At 40.3% G+C, this 20,390-nt stretch overlaps 1 protein-coding gene across 24 annotated transcripts in view; it reads left to right on the top strand.

Annotated features, from left to right (window-relative positions):
• Nucleotides 1-20,390, top strand: part of DAB1 (DAB adaptor protein 1) — a 418,255-nt gene that overhangs the window by 283,714 nt on the left and 114,151 nt on the right. For 4 of the 24 annotated variants that reach the window (XM_086841660.1, XM_086841657.1, XM_086841650.1 and 1 more), the window contains exon 1: nucleotides 2,805-2,917. The exons of 19 other annotated variants lie outside the window; for them this stretch is intronic. The gene's annotated coding sequence lies outside the window, so the exon portion shown is untranslated. Of the gene's footprint in view, nucleotides 1-2,804; nucleotides 2,918-16,560; nucleotides 16,645-20,390 lie in introns of those variants that run through there. One more of the 24 variants, XM_086841656.1, reaches the window with a different exon arrangement.

Raw genomic sequence — 20,390 nt, 5'->3', positions numbered from 1 at the left:
CTGCATGGCTGGAATGGGAGCCACCAGTTGAAAACGCAACCAGCTGCTGGCTGAGAAGATTTGCAGTGGTTAAAAACACTGAGAGAGAGATATCAAAAAGTCCCCTGGAAGAATATGGATAAGGATTACATGAAAGAGGGAATTTGCTAGCCTGGAATGTGTTTTTCCCTACAGTATCCATTTCCATTTTCTGTGAAATGGCTTTCAATATTCAGGTTATTTCACATTTTGTTATAATCTCTTGGATGGAGATCAGATAGGAGATTTACGGTCTGAAAACAGGTTGAAATGGTTCTTGATGGTGTCAGGAATATTTGCAAGGTTTTAGCAGCTGATACGGTGCAGATGAGTGGATAATACAAATAATAACATTTATTATCTCTATTGCTATCCCATTCCCCAGAACTGTGGAGGTGGATTGGAGCTCTCCTTGCCTTCATTTTCCCCCATGGTCCTACGCACTGTACTGAACAGGAAAATCCAAATTACATTTCAGAATCCTTGATAGTGGAGACACTTGCAGTTTTCTGATGAGGAAATAGCAGAATGATGTGACTGTGGTTATGAGCAGTGGTGTCACTGGTCAAATATCAACATCTTCTCCCCCTTTTTCACTCATTCATTAAATCACACAACAAATGACATATTCAAGGTGAATTTTTAACAACAAATAATCGGCTTTGGAGGAATCTGCGTGGCCCTGAAGATGCATTTCTGGCAGCAGTGTGTGGTGATACAGGTAGAAATGGGATGAGTACAAGTTACTAGTGGTTTAAGAATGTTATGTGTGATGAAATTGCAACCTCTCAGTGTCCCACCTTCCTCGAGCAGTGCATCCACTTTTCCTTTCCAGATGGTTTTTCCTGAGGCCTGATCCAAGAGCAAATAAACTTTGGCTACTGAGCAAAGCAATGCTCTCACCTGGCTTGAGTTGAATTTATGTGGGCACTTGGACTTTCTGTAACACATTCTTTGCAGGATCAGGCTTCTGTTTGCACAGTTTGATAATGCATTTCTTAATAGGAAAAAGTTCTGTTACCTGGGAAATGTTGAGCATTTTAAGCTTTCCTCCCTCTAACAGCTTTCTAGATTCTCTTTGTTTCTCCATAAAGTCTGTTCTTTCCCAAATTCACCTCAGATTTTCAGCTAAAAGTGAGGTCAGACTTGCATCACGAGCAGTTCAGTGTCTTGAAGCTGAGATTTGTGTTGGGGAAGATATGATGTGATGCAAGGAGAAAAGGTGGTCTTGCCCAGATTCTCATGTTTGTCTGTAATTAATGTATCTCTTTCCTGTTAGTTTCAAAGGATTTCTTTCTAGTCAGGAGTTAAATGGGCTCATTCAGTGTTTATATTTATGCAAATGATCATTGTGTCACTCGGGTTGCAACATTAAAGAAAAAAAGCCAGATATTTTACATGCCTTTGAGTATTGAAGTGATTACAATTACCTACATAAAAGGAGTTGCTTTATTAATTAATTAACTTGGAGAAAAATGTCTAGTGACCCTCTGAAGGAATATCAATAACTGAAACATTAATTATGTAAATAAGATCTGCCTTTACTGTTCATTTTTCATCATTTAACATGAAAATTGCCTTTTAAAATAATGCTTCATTCATGTATTTCAATAAATGTCTGGTCTGCCTTAGCTTGGCGCTTGGATCTAGATTTTGAGTCAAAACCTGTAGTGACATCAGTACAGACCTTGGGACAGTCCCTTTGAGCCACAAACACCCAGTTCCTGGTTGCTGGGCTGGCATTTTTTTTGGGGATGGGCTCTCTGAGGCAGCAAATCCTTTGGGATTGAGTTCTTGCAAAATCCTTGCCTGGAGAGACAGAGTTCCTGCATTTCACGGGAGAGCAAGGAGAGGAAAGAAGCAGCAAAATACTTGCAGAGGTTTTGTGATTTTCCCATGGTTTCAGGAGGGAAAGCTGCAGGATCAGCCCAGCTCCAAGTCCTACTGAGATGTGGAATTGAATTTTTCTCGGAGTCAGAGGCAGCAGTACCAAGGCAAACAAATACCACCAGGAAAACAAGGTTAGCCCACGTGTTTGGTAACTGTGATCTTGTACACTCAGCAAACGTGCTGGTCCCTTTTACATTTGGAGGCTGGGACTGAATGCCTCCTGGCAGGTGCTGCAGGTGATTTTGTACAGGTTATGAGAATCCTTTCCTTGTAAAGAGCTCTGCCTTTTTGTTTTCTAAAGTTTCACTGAGCGTGTTAGCAAATTCCGATGAAGGATTTCTGGAGGGTTTTATTCCTTTTCACATCCCTAAAGACAACACACAAAGGTTTCCAGGGTTACTTTTTGCTCAGGTGTCTGTGAGTGCACCTGTAAGAGGAGAGAGAGGAAGAGCTGTTTCTTTCTCATAATCTCAAAGGCTCTGCTGCATGTAATCTTGAGTGTGCAGACAAAAAATAATAGCTGTGCAGTCCCAGAAAATCCTTTACTCCACTCCCTGAAGAGCACCTGCTTATGAGCATAAGACGTTCAGATTCCCTTTTTTCAATGCCTCAGAACTCGCTTTGCCCATAGCAGGAAGGGCTGATGAAGAAATATGTGTGTCCCCCCCTTTCCCTTGTAGCGTGATGGATTGTGGAAGTCCTGATTGAAAATTCTAATCACAGCCTTGCAGTCCTTCAGATCACAACCCCTGACAGTTGATTCACTCCTTTTCATGCCTGCTGCCTCTGACTGCTCCTGGTGCCTCGTCTGCATGAGTCTATCATTAGCACAGAAAGCATGATGGATTGGCCAGGGTACCTCTGTCCTCAGAACCTGGGAAATGCTTCTCTTTCAGAATCAAAGAACCTGTGTGTGACATCGTCATGAATGAGAGAAGAAAGTAATACAGTATTGGAGGTGCCTGTTTGCTGCCACTGTTTAGAGGGGAAATGATGCATTATGGGGACTGTAAGTACCTGGCCTGTTTGTTTGGGGTTTGCCTCCTCACTGGGAACGATGCAGAAAATCACAGACGTGGAGCAGTGCATGAGCTGAGCCTGGCAAGTGCACAGCAGTTGTAATACTTCTTGGAAATCAGGGCAGTAAACACTTCCAAAATTCTACTTAAAGTTCAGCCTGGTAATGAAATAATTTAAGTTTCAGTGAGATCTGATGATCAAGATGACTAAAAACGATGGGTTTTGGTACTGACTGTGGGCTCCGTTCACTTTGGTGGATTCTCTTCTACAGACTCTTTCAACAGGAAACTTTTGCAAATGTTTGCATCTTGCAAATGCTTTTATTCATCTGTGTGACTTGGCATTTAATGTTTCAGTGAACAAGACAGTTAAGTTTTAGCTCCAGTGAAAGATTGATAGGAACAATTTTCGAATGTGGTATCACAACAAAGTGAAAATATGTCATGTTCAAATACTGAGCTCTGATGCGTCATGTGGTCTTGTAATAAATGAAATAGCGCTACCAATCTGACAGATGTGCAAGAAAACGGTTTTAAATTTATGATGATTAATTTTCAAGATGAACTGCAATGAAAAAAATTGTTAGTAGATACTTAAAGAAGGTAAGGGGAACCAGCTTTCTGAAATGAGAACAGGCAGGTAATGATAAAGCTGCCTTCACTTTTATGTTTTGCTTTCTAAAATTTTAGCAGTGGGAAAATTCATATTCTGGCTGCTGCAGCTGGTCTTAACAGCTACTCATGCAAGTGTAACATCTCATGGAAATTCCACTTCTTGGATTTGTGCTACTGTTTCATGCTGGTTGTCTCAGAAGTAGGAGTAACTCAAAGGAGAGCTGAAGGGTTTTTACCTGGTGATTCTTTCAGAGCCATCAAAATAGAACGACACTGAACTTAGTGAGAAAACAGAAGGAGCTTGATACTACCTTGAAAGAAAACCAAACATTTCTGAAACTGCATGTTCGTTCATTTTGAGGATTTGCCACTTGAACATTGACTTTATTTTGTACTAGGACAGTTAGAAGTCCTGTTAAAAGGTATTGTTTAGTAAAGTATAAACTGATTTAGTTAAACATTAGTGAGTAATTTCAGGCTAAAACAAGCCCTTGATAGCTTTTAGTGAAATCAACTCCTGCCAAATGCAAGAAGATAAAATAGTGCCCATCCTTATCAGTAAACTCCTTTATTTCAAGGAACTTTGTTTCAGTGAGGCCAAAACTGAGCTTTCCACTTGGAAATGGAGAAAAACAGCCTCAGAAAGGATGTGGGCTGTTCTTTTTTCAGAGCAGTTCAGCAAGGGGAAAAAAAAACCTGCTAGGTGTCAGTGTCATGTTATTTTGAAACAAGCAAAATGCATTTAAAAGGAGATGTTTTGTCATTAGCACTATAAACTTTTACATGGGAATGTTTTAGGTTGACAAGTTATGTGGGAAAGCCCAACAATTGTCTGCCAGCTGTTAATTTCAGGCACTCTGAGAACAGCTGGTCTGTAGCATCTCCTCATCTTCTGCAGAGCTCAGTCTTTGTTAAACACACTTGATGGTTCTAGATTTTTCCCGTATTATTTGAGGGAAATTATTATTTGGGGCAGTGGTTGTGTTAACTCAAAGGCAGTATTTATCTGTGAATTGCAGTTTAGGTTCACTTAACAGAAAGTAAAAATTCTAGAAGCCATTTTGGTTGTCTGAAGATAGATCTGAATGCACATGTCCCTTTTTTTTCTGCAGAAATACTTGTCAAAACAAGGTCTCTGCTGGTCCCTATCAGGTCCCATCTTACTGTGCCCAGAGGAAAGAAAATACCAAAATGTCTGAAGAGCTTAAGGATCCAAATATAAAATTAGTGTAATAAGTATAAAAATGTCAAAACAGATGAGGTGGATCTGGAAATGTGCAGTATGATGTGCTTGCTGCCTTTAGTGCACTTTGTAATGGCTTTCATACAAGTTGCTTTGACACTTAGTCTTTATTATCAGGAATTGTTTTTATGCACTAAAATCTTCAAAGACCAGGCAAGATCATGCTGAAAGTTAATGTCTTTACCTCCAACTAATGCCAGTGTCTGTGCTGAAGGGAAAAACTATTTAGCAGATGCTTGTGAATTCTCTGTCCCTGCTCTTGCAATCACCAGTAATCCATTGAAAATTCACTTCTACCAAAACCAGATTTTTTTCCCCAGTCTTACTTTGTTTTCAGAAACGAGAATACTCTGTGAGACTTTTATGATCAGCGCAGATCAGTTGTACTGTGGCCTTTACAGCTGGATAGAATTCCAAGTTTCTTAAGCACAAATATTCACAGCCATTGGTGTCCCGTGAATGTGTTGAGTGATTTTGAGGTCTGTCTGCACCTGGCATGAAGTGACCTGAGGAATGTAACCATTGCTTCCAGAAAGAGTTGGATTGTCTCTCTTTTGCCTTTTCTGGCAAGTTTAGCTCTCAAATAACCTGTGGTTATTTGCCACCTGAGTTGATGAAGCTTCCTAAGTTTTGGTGGTTAATTTGGGGAATATTTGAGTTGTTCTTGCCATTGAAGAAATTCCATATATGGTGGGCTGTGTTTTATTTAAGAGGGTGTAAAGGTTCATTATTGTGTAAGGATTTATACTGTTTATAGTTACACTCAAGATCTAATGGTCTAAAGGCATGAGAAAAGTAGTTTTGCATTTAAAAATAATTTATTTTTCAGTTCTGTATTTCGTCAGTGTTAACTTAGATTTTCTGATCTGTTGTCATTCATTTCATTACATCAGAAAAAATTTCATGGAATGACTACAAAGGCATATCCAAATTGCTCTCTATTACCATGGAGAGCTGCAGCTCTGGCCTTTGTAGCTGTACCCAAATGCACTTTGATGCAGGCAGCAGGAGTGGTGCTCATGTGCCAAGTGTGACAGCTCTGCTTCCAAGGCCACTGGCCAAGCCTGCCCAGCACTGGCTGGGCTCACTTTTCACAGCCTGCTCCTGCCTTCTTTGGGCTCTGACTCAGTTCTATTCCCACAACAGAATTCCTCTTTCCTAGGTTTAGGTGTAAATTTCCCTAAACAGTGTGGATTGTTTTGTAAAATTGTTACATTTCCTCATGACCCTTGCTTGGGGTAAAAAGGTTTCTTACTTACAAAATATTGACAATTTATAATGCAAATATATAATTTCCTAGTAGGAAATACTCATAAAACTGGGTTGATGTTTGAGATTATTACTCTGAATCCTGGCAAGAGGTACCTAAATTACATCCACCACAGTGACTAACATTTTGACATTTACAGATAGGCCTTTGACTTTTCAGTTTGTCAGATGTGACCTATGTATCCTCAGCTGTAAATACCTGGATTGTGGAGGATGAAACTGGAATCTATCTGTGCATACAAATTTTTGCTTTTGAATTTCACTGTAAATAATTTTCATACCGTAAGATAGCTCCCCATCTGAGTTGCCACTGTTGATACAGTTATTGGATTATAGTGGAATTATTAGTTATTAGAGTATTAGAAGTAATTTGGATTAAAGATTATTTATGAGTTTTGGACCTTATGTAAAATACTCTGGTATGTACTTTGGCAAGATGAACTAAACTGTTTGTGGAGATTTTAATTTTCCTGTGAAACTGGAGAAATATTTTCCTCCTAAATACTGAATGTAGAGTATTTTATGATGGTTTGCCTGTAATGAATCTTTCAGTTTGTTGATGGAGCTGCTCAAACACACCCAATAATAAAAACGTGCCAAGAAAGCTGAATTCCCATCCTTCTCTGCCACTCTTTGCTGAGTGACCAAATCACTTCTGCAATAGGTAATTCAATATTCTGGTTTTCTTTTTAACTTGTGTCTGTCAAATGAAGGCAGACTGATCAAAAGGCACATTGTCAGATTACATGGCAAGTCAGGATTTGCACTTCCCCAAGAAAATACAGATTTCCCTATAGTCTGTTTTAAGTCCAGTGCCATCCTTTATTAGGTATTAAAAATGTGATCTGTAATAAAATTGAAAAGAATGAATTGGTATGTTCATGTTTTAAGCAGTAATGGCTGTGGCTTGTCTAAAATGGCCTAGTCTTCATTTTAACATCCAGTGACAAAGTGGAAAGGCTGTACAAACGTATGGTACTTTAATTAATGGGGGCAATACTGAGCTTTCAAAGTCCTCTGGAGCTTTTGTCTCTGTTGGAACATTGTGCTGTGAATCTTCCCTAATAGTTAAAGCAAATGAAGTAAAATAGCCTTTGGGCTATTTTGTTACACTGTGTTGTTGGGGGAAAAAAATTAATCCTGTGCCATTTTGCATTTGCTGTCTGTGAATCAAACTGTGAAAGCTAATTTAAAAACTTTCACACTTGGCTTGAATGAGGACTGTCAGTGCTTGGAGAATGTCAAATTGAACGCAATTAGCTGGAGTTGGGCTAGCCTGGATAAACCCATCAGCCTGAAAGTGCTCAGCCTTAATGACTGCTCTGATAAACTAACACAGAGGTTACAGGAAAGAATTTAAAGGCGTTGAAGTCCTGCTGAAGGCTTGCCCTGTATGGAAGAGGTCTTTGAAACCAAAATAGTTTGTACACCAAGGGGCAGGGAAGTGGTGAGACCCTGTGGAAAGTTAAATACAGCACAGAAGTGCATTCAGGAAAGGGAACAAAACCTCTGATGAACCTGCTCAGAAATTGTGAATACATTGCTTATTTAAGTATTTGTTAATTGTTAAGCAGCAAGTTACCATTTGTGGTCTGAAGTAGATGGGCTGTAGAAGAGGCAGCTGCTTCAGCTGTGGTGAAGTTTTGGAATGTTTCTGGGGATGGTGGCACTACTGCTGTTCTAGGTTGGGAAAATAAGGGGGTTTTGAAGTTCTGTTAATTGTATCTGTTCATGAAATGCTGCATTCACCTATAGTGGGGACATGGGGTCCAAACTGAATTGCTGCAGTGCAGTTCCCTGCTTGGTTCTGTGTGTTCAGAGTAACTTCCAGATGGGATGTGAGCGGGTGTCCTGGTCTGTAGGTGCTCGAGGGATGGGGAGTTTAGGAAAGAAACTGGAGGAGAAATTGGTGATGAGCAGCTGAAGTTGTGAGAAGAGTTATCTACAACATCAGCTGCTAATCTAAAATACAATGACTCCTCCCTTGGAGGATGGGATGTTTGCCAGTCAGTGGACTGTGGTTTTTGGAATATTATTTTGATATTATTTTTCCATGAGAACATGACAGAAAATGTGTTTGGAGCTCATTCAGGACATTCCTTTTTGTCTTTTCACTCCACTTTTTCTTGGAGAAGACTCCCTGCAGAGTTTTATCTCCAGTTGCTGAGTGAGGTCTCAGCCCAAGTTATTCCCTGAGAATTGTAGTGAGCGACCCCTGATTTTCCTCATGGAGAGAGAACCCTGATGGCAAATTGAAAAGAACTGAGTCTGTAAATTAGCATTTTACATGTCATCCCTTCTCACATGAGCAACATGAATTGTGCAGACAACAGCAGCATTTTTAGTTAATGAACCCAGCCATGAGCACTGTTCACGTTTAACATATTTACAGGGGGTAGCATCCAGTCAAAAAATTCCATTAATTCTTTTTGTATGAATATTGTGTGCATGAGTGCATGCATTTATGTGTCCATTTGTATGTATGTGTACACTATCAGTGTATGCAGTGTTAAAGCATATAGAGTAATTCAAGAGGAATCACTGAGGAGGTTTCATTAGGCATGTAAATGTATTCAGCAGAAGATTTGAAATAACTCTTTAATGGAAAAAAAGGAAAAACTGTGCCATTTGACATGAGAAATCTATTTTGAACTATAGTATATGCACAGTCTGTTTTCTGCTTTCCCTTTCTTGAAATTGTTGCCTGAAATATTATGGTGGCATGCAAAGGCTTGAAGTTTAATTTTAAATTTAATTTGCCTGAATGCTGCCAGGGTATTTTTACACAGACAGTAAAATTGCAACTTGGTAATACTTGGCATTCAATTTCTATAGAAATGGCATTTAGGATACAACTTTGGGCTCATAAGTAAAATAAGATGAAATCACACATGTTAATGATGATTTTAAAATATTTTCAGGACTATATAAATGTAATTTCTGCCTTGATTTTGTTAGTTTTATGGGCAGCAGGGGAGAGAGTTTGTAACAGTCATATTTAAAGCTGTGAATGAACTTTTTTCAATCTGTTAGTCCAAATGTTCTTTAATGGCTAAAAATAGAATCAAATTACTTCATCTAAAAAAAAAATGACATATTTACTGAGCTTCACATAGAATTATTCTTCAAATAATATTCTGAATATTCTGGAATAGGGTGCTAGAAGGTTACTGTGCTGCTGAAGGCTGGGCTTCCTCACCTGTCATTGTTGATAATCTGGTTGTCCTTCCTGACTTCAATCCTGGTAGAAATGCCTGTTTGGTGAAAAAAACCAATATTTTAATGACTATTGTAATATGAAGTATGTGCTTTGAGGTGTTCAGCATTTGTTGCCAGTGTAACTTTACCTTCAGCCTCTCTGTCATCATCCTGGACAGCACAAGACCTTGAGCTGGGTCTCCTTTTGGGGAATGCTGCGTTCCTCAGTGCTGCACCTGAAATCAGCTGGCTCAGGGCTGACCTTGGTACTTTGCTGTGTTCCCGAGGTGGTGTCACATCCCCAGTGGGATCTAATTCGTGGGGAGGACCAGAGATGAGAGAAAGAATTTTTTTCTTGTTGAATATCACATTTCCCAAAGGAAGTCTATGGTTTAAAGGTACACCACAAAGTCTCTGTGTGGTTGGTTGGTTTTATTTACTAAAATAGTGCTCAATAATGTAGCATTTAATGAAGTAGTGAGTGCTCTGAGCATTCAGAGCTCAGGACTGTGTTTTGTCTTTACAAGAACTTTCTGACACCCCTCTGACACAGAGACCTGAAAGTCACAGCTAGAATCGAACATCCTGCTTTTCTTCCCTATCCTGTTTTTCCCAGGTCATGTTTGAAAGAGAGTCAGTGCTGCCAGACCCAGATCCCATGTTGCTGATGTCACTTTTGCAGGAGTAGGTGCTGCAGGAATGCAGCTTGTGAGCTGAATTCTGGAGGGTGCTGCAGTGTGGCTGTTGTACTGCTGCTTTTCCTGCATGGAATTACACCAAAAAAAAGTAAATTACTGTTCCAGCGCCAAGCACATCAGTAAAGAGATGCTGAATTTATCATTGTCCAGGTGGAATGAAAAGTTGTGTGTGCAGTCACAGAGTAACTTCTCTTTTCATGTGACACCTTTAGGTACAGACAGTGCTGGAGAATCCAAGTCAGGGTTGTGTGAGAAAGGCAGGCACTGTCTGTGCTCATTGCTGAGCAGGGGAGGAGGAGGAGGAGGAGGAGGACAGGGGGATGATCTCATGCCTTGGGGCAGCAGGACAAGGTCTCAGAGGTTGAGCTCTGTGTGCCATTGCTCCTGCTTGTGTCATGCAAGACTTCAGCCCTGGCACTTCACTGTGCTAAAGTTACCAGGAGCTCAAACCAGAACTCATAAAGGGAAATATCACACAACTTTAACACATGGTGTTGCCAGACACTGCTGTAATTAACCCAAATATCATCAGTAACCAGATCCTTTTAAAAATGGTCAGAAAGACAAATAAAATTCTTGTAAGAAGCATTAGTTTTGACTCAAATTTTATTGACATGTTTTGGGCTAAATGTAATGTGCATTTCTTTGATTGGACTACCTGAGCTAATGTATTAAATACCATTACTTTCAGCTCCTGTGTAGGTAGGTGCCTGTAGTTTCTGTGTAACCTATGAGATGCAGGTATAAAGTGTTTTCTGTGACTGTGATTTGAAATAAATCCAGAAAACTCTTCTAAGCATTGTTTGCAAAAGAAGCAATATGTTTAGAAAATTAAGTGAACTTTTCTTTGCCGATGTGACACCATGTCAGTAGTCTTTTGTTGGTTGGTTGGTTATTTTTTTTTGACTTTATTGCTAGGCACTGTTCTGTTGTGTTACTATTCCCAGTGTAATAATAATCATTATTCTGCGCTTCTTGCTGTGTTTTGGATAAAAATATATCTGAAGAAGAAACCCGTTATGCATCATTTTTTAAAAAAAGAAACATCCCTATGCTCTTATTAAAATTAAATAATATAATCTTAGGCTTCTTAAAATCTAAGTGGGATGAAGAATTCACTGCAGATGATCCCGTGGAAAGGCTTTGCAAGAGGAGGGCAATCAAGTAGGGATAATTAGAGTTACTATTTAAATATGCAGAAAGCAAAAAGCTTATCTGGAAGAGCAGAGCGAAGTGTAAGTACAGCGTAAGGTTCACGTAAGGATGATTTGCAAGCAATAAAATCACATCTCCCTGATTTTGTAAGTACAAACTAATAAGCAATATTTAATAATGGGGACTGTAATAGTGTGGGATATAAAGCCAGTGGAATGTGATTTTACCATTAGATCTTACCTGAAGGGGATGGATTGGTTTAGCACGGACAGACTGAGGATTACAGGTATTTGGAATGTGTGTGCAGTAAGGGATGAGAGTAATTGCTCAAGATAATCTCTGAGCAGTTAACTCAGAATAATGATAGGGAGTTGGTGGGATTTCCATTCCCAGGTTTTACTTCTTCTTCTGAATCAGCCTGAAAGTGTGAACACCTCTGATGGGACTTTTGCTGCTCCTGTGATTTGGAAAGGTTTGCTGAAGAACAGAATTAATGTGCTGCTAAGAACAAATCCTCCTTGGCAGAGAAATGGGTGGGATGGTCTTCAAGTTCTTAATCATCCCTGATTTTGTAACTCTGTCATTATTTTCATTAATTAACTTGAGTTGGTAACACAAACATCACACTTCTTCCAAAAACTAGTATTATTACTGCCTGCCATTTAGTCTGTTGATCTGAAAAAAGCCCAAACCAAAATGTTCAAGTGGTGCATAGGCAGTAACTTCATTGAACGTGTATTTATCTGAACGGCTTTAATTGGGCATCATCTGCATCCTCACCATGTGCTGAGAGCCTGCCTGGCTTCACAGGCTGGGCAAGGCCAGGCCTGCCTGATACCAGCTGGGCTTTGGGAGGCAGGAGCTGCTGGAAAGGCTGGAATTCAGGAGCTGCTTCTTCCCTGGGGCTCAGCTACAGGGCAGTGGCTGCCAAGGGTGCCTGCTCAAAGGAGAAAGGAGCCAGGGGCCTGACCGCTGGAATTCCTTTGAGTTCCCCTGGCTCTTTCACAAGGCCATGGGTGCTTAGTCCAATGGCCCTGGCTGCCTTCCAAGTGGAGTAATTAAATTCTGCATTCCTGAATTCCCTCTCGTTTTAATTGGATTTGAAATTCTTCACCTTTTGGCTTTAAACTCACCCGACACAACAACTGTTTTTCATTACAGCAAGGACTTTATTTCAGATCAGGGTATGTTACCCTTGAATGTAATGTACATTGCTTTAGGTGTGCCAGGTGTTTCAGGAGAGCAGTGTACAAGGGAGAGCAACATTTTATTTCCATTTTTAATTGATTTTTTTTGCTTTACTGAAGTGCACCCATTTGATGGTTATTTGTGTTTGCTCTCTCAGTTTACAGGCCTTGTTGAGACTGTAGAATCAAAGGCAATTCATGAAAATATTTTAGATCTCTGCTGCATCCAGGAAACCTTCTGTTTGCCTCTGTGTGCAGCTTTCATCTCTTTTGTGTAGTCAGTGAAATCTAGGGCATCACTGGAAATTCAGTTTTCAGTGTGTATCCAAATGTTCACCTGATCATGGTGACTGCTCAGCACTTCACAGGAACCAGCTGGTAAACAAGAGAATATGTGCTGCATCTCCCCTAAAATATGGCTTGCTTTCTACTGTGCCAGTAACTTCTGTTCACGTACTGGAGCCTAAATAATTGATTTTTTCAGTGTGTGCCACAGCACAGCATTTTAAAGCCCAGGCTGCCTTGTTGATGAGCACTGTGATTCTGCAGAAATTTTAATTAATGAATAGGGATGTCCAAAAGGTGTAGGCAGTAATGGGAGTGAATACATGGTTTAAATTTGGGTAGGTAATTTCTGGACAGGATAAATCTTTGATACGGATAAAATTCAGATTTGTTCACTTAATGCTTCACCTGGCCCTAGTGATACCTAAATTTAGAACTTGTGAGCACTGCTGGCTCACAATCAGAATATGTTTTTCCCTGCATAAAATGGAATTATATTAGTCAATTCACATTAGCCAAGTCTGAAGTCTGTGTCTGCTTGGATTTATTTGCACTGGGCTGATGACAGAGCTCTGTTTGGCTTTTTGTTTGACCTGGATATGTGTATCTTTCTTAGTGCTGTCAGTCTGCTCTTACACTGCTCAGTGAATACTCCTGTTACTGAAAATCCAAGATCTATAGTCCTTTATTAAATTATGGAGTACATTACTTGCTCCTTTAGTATTTACCTTTGGGCATTAGGACTCTTTTTCCTAGAAAATAACTTAGTACAGGGTTTTGTGGGAGTTTCTGAAACATCTCTGAAAGAAAAAAAAAATAAAAATCTGAGCATATCTGGGAATGCCTTAAATAAAGCAAGTAGTGGTAATGAACATATCTTTATTATTATTATTATTATTATTACTATTACTGTTATTATTACTACTATTGTTATTGTTGTTGTTACGATTATTATTTTTAAATTAAGAAGTATAGTTCATGTAAGTGATTGCACAAAAGTCTTTAAAAGTAGGAAGGTCCCACCTGTATTATGGACTATAAATTCACTTTGTATAGCATTCTGTCCCTTTTCTCTGTATGAATTCCAGAGGACAGCCCCAAACTGACAGAAAGCCTTTCTGTTGTGGACTTGATTTTGTTGGTAGGCAGAGAAGGCGGGCAAAACCAGCATCCTGTCTTTCATCCTTCTGGATGAGGATTAATCATGATCACAGCTGCAGAATAATGCAGATCTTAGCTGGAGCTGCTGAGGGGGAAGGGCTGGGTAGGGGGGGAGCAAAGGACATCTCCATCTTCCCTTTCACCAGCCCCTCCTGCCCTTTATGGCAGAGTTGGAAGGAACAGAATCCTACCTTTTTTTTTTTTTTTTAAACTAGTTAATCTTTCATGAATCTTGTGTTGTTTTTTTTTTTCCTTTAATCATAAAGAATGCACTCAATTTACTGGTAACACACACACACACACAGAGAATGTTTGCATGGCTTCCTTGTTTCCTTGATGATGCATCAGGCACCGGGTGCTGAAATTCTGCTGGTTCAAAGGCGCACAGATTTACACCAGTGACTTTTTACTGTGTCTCTGTAGGCAGCCCAGAAATGCCTTGCAGGTCAACTGTTTTTGAAATGGATAAAAGTGTGCTAATTCCTTCAAGGTAAATCAGAAGGATTATGACATCTAGGAAGAAGAATCTGCCAGACAGTTCCGAAGCAATATAACCAGGACTGACCCAACAGCATCTCTAAAGCTTCCGATAAAATTGCCTGAGGAGTCTGCCAAGAAGCCAGATGCTGCTGCTGGAAAAATACCTTCTGTAGCTTGGCATTTGTCCTGTAATTGCTTCCAAGAGAGAATAAACTGTAGCATGACAGTAGAAGGTGAATGGTTCCTCACTGCATGCTGCTTGGTGATTTTTTAAAATATTTTGAAAATAAGCATTATTTTCTGATGTGTTACTACTCATGCAGATCCTTGTACTCATTTAACTGCTTAAGTTCCCCATCTCAACAATAAAACACCTTTTTTTCCCCCCCAGACGTGTTAGCTTGGAAGTGGTTTGGTTTTTCTTTTCCTGGAAGTGATTCCTTTTGCAGGGTCCCTAACCTGATCACCTGGGCTTTGGCCCTGTTAGGGTGTGAGGTGGTGATGCACACCCGGTTATGTCACAGTGTGGACTCTGTATGGATGTCTCTTTGTATGGAATTAGGATACAGCAAACAACACTTGGCCCACACAGTTCCAAGGGTTAGATAGTTGTGTGGCTTTGTTTTTATTTTCAGTGTATCTTCCAATTGTGGGAAGGGCACTGTCTGTTATTATTCAGAAATGCTGCTGAATCTTACCTCAAACCAGAAAATGCACAGAAACTTCTTAGGGAAGATGCTTCCTCCTCCCTTTGAAAATGGTTAATACTCCTACTGATAGAAAGCAGAGACATTTGTGGAGCAGTGTATAATCTAATCAGATACAAATGAAATAAGAACAGATAAGTGATTCCAAGAAAATTATTTATTTGAAATTTCTCCAGTGAAACCTAGCAGCTGTCCTGAAATTCTTCTGTTTGGTATCATGCAGGAGCCTGCCTGCTGTTCATCCCAGCAGTCCTGTGGGATTGCCTTCAGGCATGGTTTGAAGACTGAACTACTCTAATGGAATGGTCAAAAGTAATTCTGCAGCTAAAACTCATCAGAGAATCACAGAATGGCATGGTTTGGAAGGGACCTTAAAGCTCGTTGAGTTTCAACCCCTCTGCCATGGGCAGGGACACCTCTCATTATCCCAGGCTGCTCCAAGCCCTGTCCAGCCTGGGCTGGGATGCATCCACGGATGGGGCAGCCACAGCTTCTCTGGACACCCTGTTCCAGGGACTCAGCATCCTCCCAGGAGAGAATTTTCTTCCTAATTTCTGCTCTAAACCTACCCTATGTCAGTTTGAAGCTGTTCCCCTTTGTCCTGTCACTAAATGTCCTTGTGAAAAGTCTTTCTCCATCTTTCTTGTAGGTTCCCTTCAGGTGCTGGAAGTTACTTAGGTAACTTGATAATTCAAAATATTGATATTTGTCAGCTCTACATTGAACACAAATGTAGAGGTAATTGTTGCCTGTTGGTGTGAATTCATACTTACAGTCCCAGGAGCTTCTTGCTTTTCCCCTTTGCTGTGCTAGACAGTGAACTTTGGTACGAGTCAGGTGGCTGAGTTTGACGTAATAAAGCAAAAGTCCATTTTCCAGCAAGGTGAATTCTTTTGATCAGTTTTTCTAATACTTAACAGTCAAGGGAACAAGGGCTGAGTGTTGAAAAATAGCAGTGAATAAAGAGCCTGGCAAAGGGGCTTTTTCTTATTGTTGGTATTAGGAGGGTTTGCTTTGCTTTGCTGTAGTTTCAGGAAGCTCCAGAGAATGGAAGGGCACAATGTACAGGTCAGCTCTTGTGCCTGAACAAATCTCAAAGGGACCTGGAAAAATTGGTGCAAAATTCACATCCTTTAAGAAGGTCAATGTAAGGCATCATTCCAAACTTTACTTCAGATTTCAAAGTATAGCTTAAATTAGGTACAATGCTGTTATTTTATTTAAAATGAATGAGAAGGTGAGTTCGTGTCTCACTTGAAATATTAAGGTACTGATCTTGAAATTAAACAAAACCCAGAGCTGAATCAAGATAGTTCTGTGAAGGACAGGAGATGAACAAGATGCCTTCAACTTATTGTGCTACTTTAGAATATGCTGAGCTGTCCAGGATGCAAAATGTTTAATTCCATAACCTTTTCTTCCAATTAGAAGACAGATTCTGATTGTGAGGAATTTGCATTTCAGTATGAAACGTGGTGTCTGACATTGCTTTTACCTTCTCCCTGGTGATGCTCCTGACTGCACACTTCTCCCTTCAGTGTGATGATTGCACCATTGCACTTTAGTAATCATTTAACAGCTCTAATTACAGAATACTGTGATCCCAACTGTGTACTTTGTCCTCTTTGCCTTCTTAGTCTCTGTTTCTTTGGTGTCGAGAGGATCACAAAAGAGCCTTTCTTCTGCCTTGCAAAAATAAATTCCAAAGGGCCTGCTTTGGTAATGTACAGATCTGTGTTTTCTCGTGGCTTTGGAATTGACAACACTGAATTTTAGCCGTAGAGGGGTTGGTTCATCTGATGTTGTTTACATCAGTCACGCCGGTGTAACTTCTCTGACACTGATGCAGATACACCAGCATAAAACTGGTGTAACTCCAACACCATTAAGATGGATGGAGTTATGGCAGTATGAGTCAAATGCAACACTATTGATTTTGTGCTGGTGTGACTTTATTGACTGGAGTGGAGGTGAGGCAGTTTCTGCTGGTGGGGCTCGGGTGGCAGCCAGGTTGTGCTTGGAGTAGTTGTGACTTTGGTTTCTTGTTTGTTCTTGCACTGTGTTATCAGAAATTCCTTCTCTTTTCTGCTCCAGGGTCAACAGTGTGGGAATCTGGGAGTAGTGAAGTCTTGGAGTAATGCAATTCATAGGGGAAGAGCATTAGGTAATTCAGTTTCACTGAGCAATCTCTAGTCCCATCTGAATGATTTCCTCTGTTATCTGCTAATGTGGTATCAGAGGAATGATGTGGAGTTTTTAAGCCCGCTCCTTTTTGTTGTGATACCCTGCTAAAGCTTACAAAAGCACTCTGAATGGAGTTTTGAGTCAGAGAGTGCACTTAAAGGAGCAATGAGTGCGGTATCTATATCCCCAGCACACTGGGATTGTTCCTGGTTTTCAGCTCCCTGGGCTGGAGTTGCATTCCCTGCTCCATGGGCAGAAGAGATGTAGTTTTTCCTGAATTCAAATGCCATACTTTCAGTATTTCAAAAATCCTTTAAAGCATGTCCATGTCTTCTATTTTGCCTTTGTTCCATGAATGCTGCCCTGTATAATATAAAATAGAAACTGGAATATTAAAATGAAATGTTAGTAATTTGCTATTAAAAATGTTGATGAAATCAATTCATTCCTTTGAAAAGCGTCTTTTAAATCCGGTCAGCATTTTCTGTGAGTAGAAAATTTGCAGCACTTCTGGTGAATAACTGGTGGAGTGGAGTGCAGCATTCACCATGACATGGAGTGATTTCCAGGAGGAATTTCAGTAATTATTCCTGCCATCATTGGAATACTAATAAAAGTCTTACTTTAGAAATATTTTATAGGTCAGGTTTTTGCCAAGACACTCTTTCAGTAATGAATCTGCTTCAGTGGTGCTATTTACCCCATCTGAGGAACTGGGTAACGTGCCTGAAAGATGCCCTAGAGACAGAAAAATGAAGCATAATATAAACCAAAATAAACTTAATGAAATGTGTTACTGGCCTAAGTAACATGCAGGATTTTGTTAAAAAAAGAACTTCTTGTTTTCAGGAGATATGAGAAATGTTTAATGAATACATTCAACTACATCAACTAAATACAAAGGGAAATGAAATGCTGTGGTTTGAGTACTAAGTAGTTTTCTGATATTGGAAGAATTAGAAAGGGTTTTTGGGAAGTGTTGTTCTGGACGACACTACAGACATAGTACAGAAAGCTGAATAAAGGAGATAAAACTCCTTCCTTTATTTTAATATATGGAAAATCAGGAGTGGAGGGAAGTACATGCGCATTTTAGAGCAAACAAAACCAAGTATGGCATCTGGAGGCAGTTGTGAGTCTTAACAAGCTGTGTCATTTAGGGAGTGAGTGGGAGATGAAGGGTGCTGGGTTCCAGGGGAGGGTTTGTAGGGAAATAAATGTTTGTGTAGTATCTCAGTTTGTGAGTGTGAACGGTAAAATTCCTTTCACCTTTACAGGCTGCAGAAATGCCAGTAAAGAAATGGCAGGGAAAGGCAGTGCTTGGCATGGGGTGCCATAAAAGAGAGTCCTTTGGCTTTGTCACTGGAAACAGTGCTTTCTGCTGTTCTGGGGGCAAATGGCAAAACTGGAGGAGAGAACAGACCTGTGAACAATCCAACATAGGTTGTTTTCTGTGGCAGGCCAGCCAGAATTTCAGTGCATGGTCTGGCTTAGATTTTCCTGTTAAACACTTCACAGAATTTGCTGTAATGAAGTGTCACCGACTGCTCTCCTGTTTGCTTTTGTTTCCTCCTCATTTTCTCCTCTCTGTCAGCGTCTTAAGCTCTCTTTTACCTCAGTTTCCTCCTCTTCTGGTTCTTCCTTGCAGGCCTTGTTAACTGCAGTGTATCAGTGGGTTTTGGATCAGTCCCTTGGGTTCCCTTTTGGAATTAGCACAGTGCCTGCTGTGACAGATGAATCCTCTGATGTTCGCCTGCCCTGACCATTGGGGAAATGGGCTGATGAGTACAAAACAGCATGAGCAGCACCAGAGGATTTCCTGGCCCCTCTCCCTGGAGGCTACAAAGAGCACTGGTGGCAAGGATGGGTTTTCCATCGTCTGTTTGTGTGTGGTCCCACTGCTGCTCTCTGTGTTAGGCTTCGAGGGCAGGTGGGAAGTGGATGAGTAACATTTTCTCCCTTGGATGCAGACCCTTACACTTGAACTGATTTTAGTTTTCCAGGATCACAGCACTTTCCACTTCTATTTTCACTTATATGTTACCCTTTTACTATATTTGGGCTTTGTTTAGCACTTGTTGGGCATCAACATGGTTATGTTGGGCTCTTTGGAGGTGAAAAAAATTAATTGCAAGACTCCAGAGTATATAAAAGCAAGAGCTAAGGATGGGAGCACGGCTTTTGTTTTGTCAAACCAATGTTTGGGAGGTACCATCCTCTTGTCAAATCCTATTTTGGGGCTGTGGAGAACTTAAATACCTAGGGAATGCCAGGGCTTAGTTACAAATCCTTTCTAAGACTGCTTTTCTTTTATATAAGCAGATGGAAACTGGTTTCAGGGGAGGGAACTTCTTAAGTTTTGAAGTCCTGAAGAAAATTAATTAATTCATGTAGCTGAAAGCCAGAGGGGAAGTATTATGATCATTTTGTCTGACCTCCTTCATAACTTGGGCCAGGGGAAGTCTCCTAATAACCCCTACATGAGCTCACTGAAGCGTGGTTGAAAAGACAAATGATTTGACAGAAATTGTTGTTTCACAGGCGTGTGGGGGAGGCGTGTGGAGCTTGGGACTAATTTCCCCATGCATAAAGGGTTCAACCTGTGTTAATCCTAACGGCAAAGTGAATTTGCAGAAATATTTCTTTGCTAAGGCTTTAGGTTTTGTGCTGGAGTAGGAGTAATAGAGAATGCAGGCTTATGAAGTTCTCCTGGAATTAAGAGCCAGTTAATTCCAGAATGCGCTGATTGTGTTCCTGCTGTAGCCACTTAATAAGGCCACAGAAAATGTCAGTATTTTGTTAAAACGAAGAGCTCAGAATCCTCTTTAGGAAAAGCTGAGGCATGCACATAACAGTGCAATAGCTGGAGCAGTAACAAGGCACACAAGGAGATTGTTAGAGTGGATGGATACGTGTAAGACGATGGATTTTTTATTTTTTATTTTTTTAGAAACGCAGCTAACAAAATTTTGTCTTCAGAGCAGGGAGAGAAATGTGGCAGAACTGATCAAAGCAAATAGCATCTCATTGATAAAACACATGCTGCAGTACTTCCCACAGTTGGGAGGCTGTGGTATTTAACAACGGTGACCTAGATTGGAGGAGACAATGAAAGCTGTTGCGGTGAGGAGCAGATTGACTGCCATTCTCATCTGGGTAATAAACGGCTGAAATATGGACAGTGCATGAAAGTTTACTAATGTGGCTTACATAAAGACCTACACTTTTGGAGGAATTGTCTCTGTAGCAAATTCAGTTTGAACTATAGCTGGTGTCTGACA

Source organism: Cyanistes caeruleus, chromosome 9, assembly GCF_971803275.1.
Source record: "Cyanistes caeruleus chromosome 9, bCyaCae1.hap1.1, whole genome shotgun sequence".
Taxonomy (NCBI): Eukaryota; Metazoa; Chordata; class Aves; order Passeriformes; family Paridae; genus Cyanistes; species Cyanistes caeruleus.
This window is presented reverse-complemented; position numbering and strand designations above follow the sequence as displayed.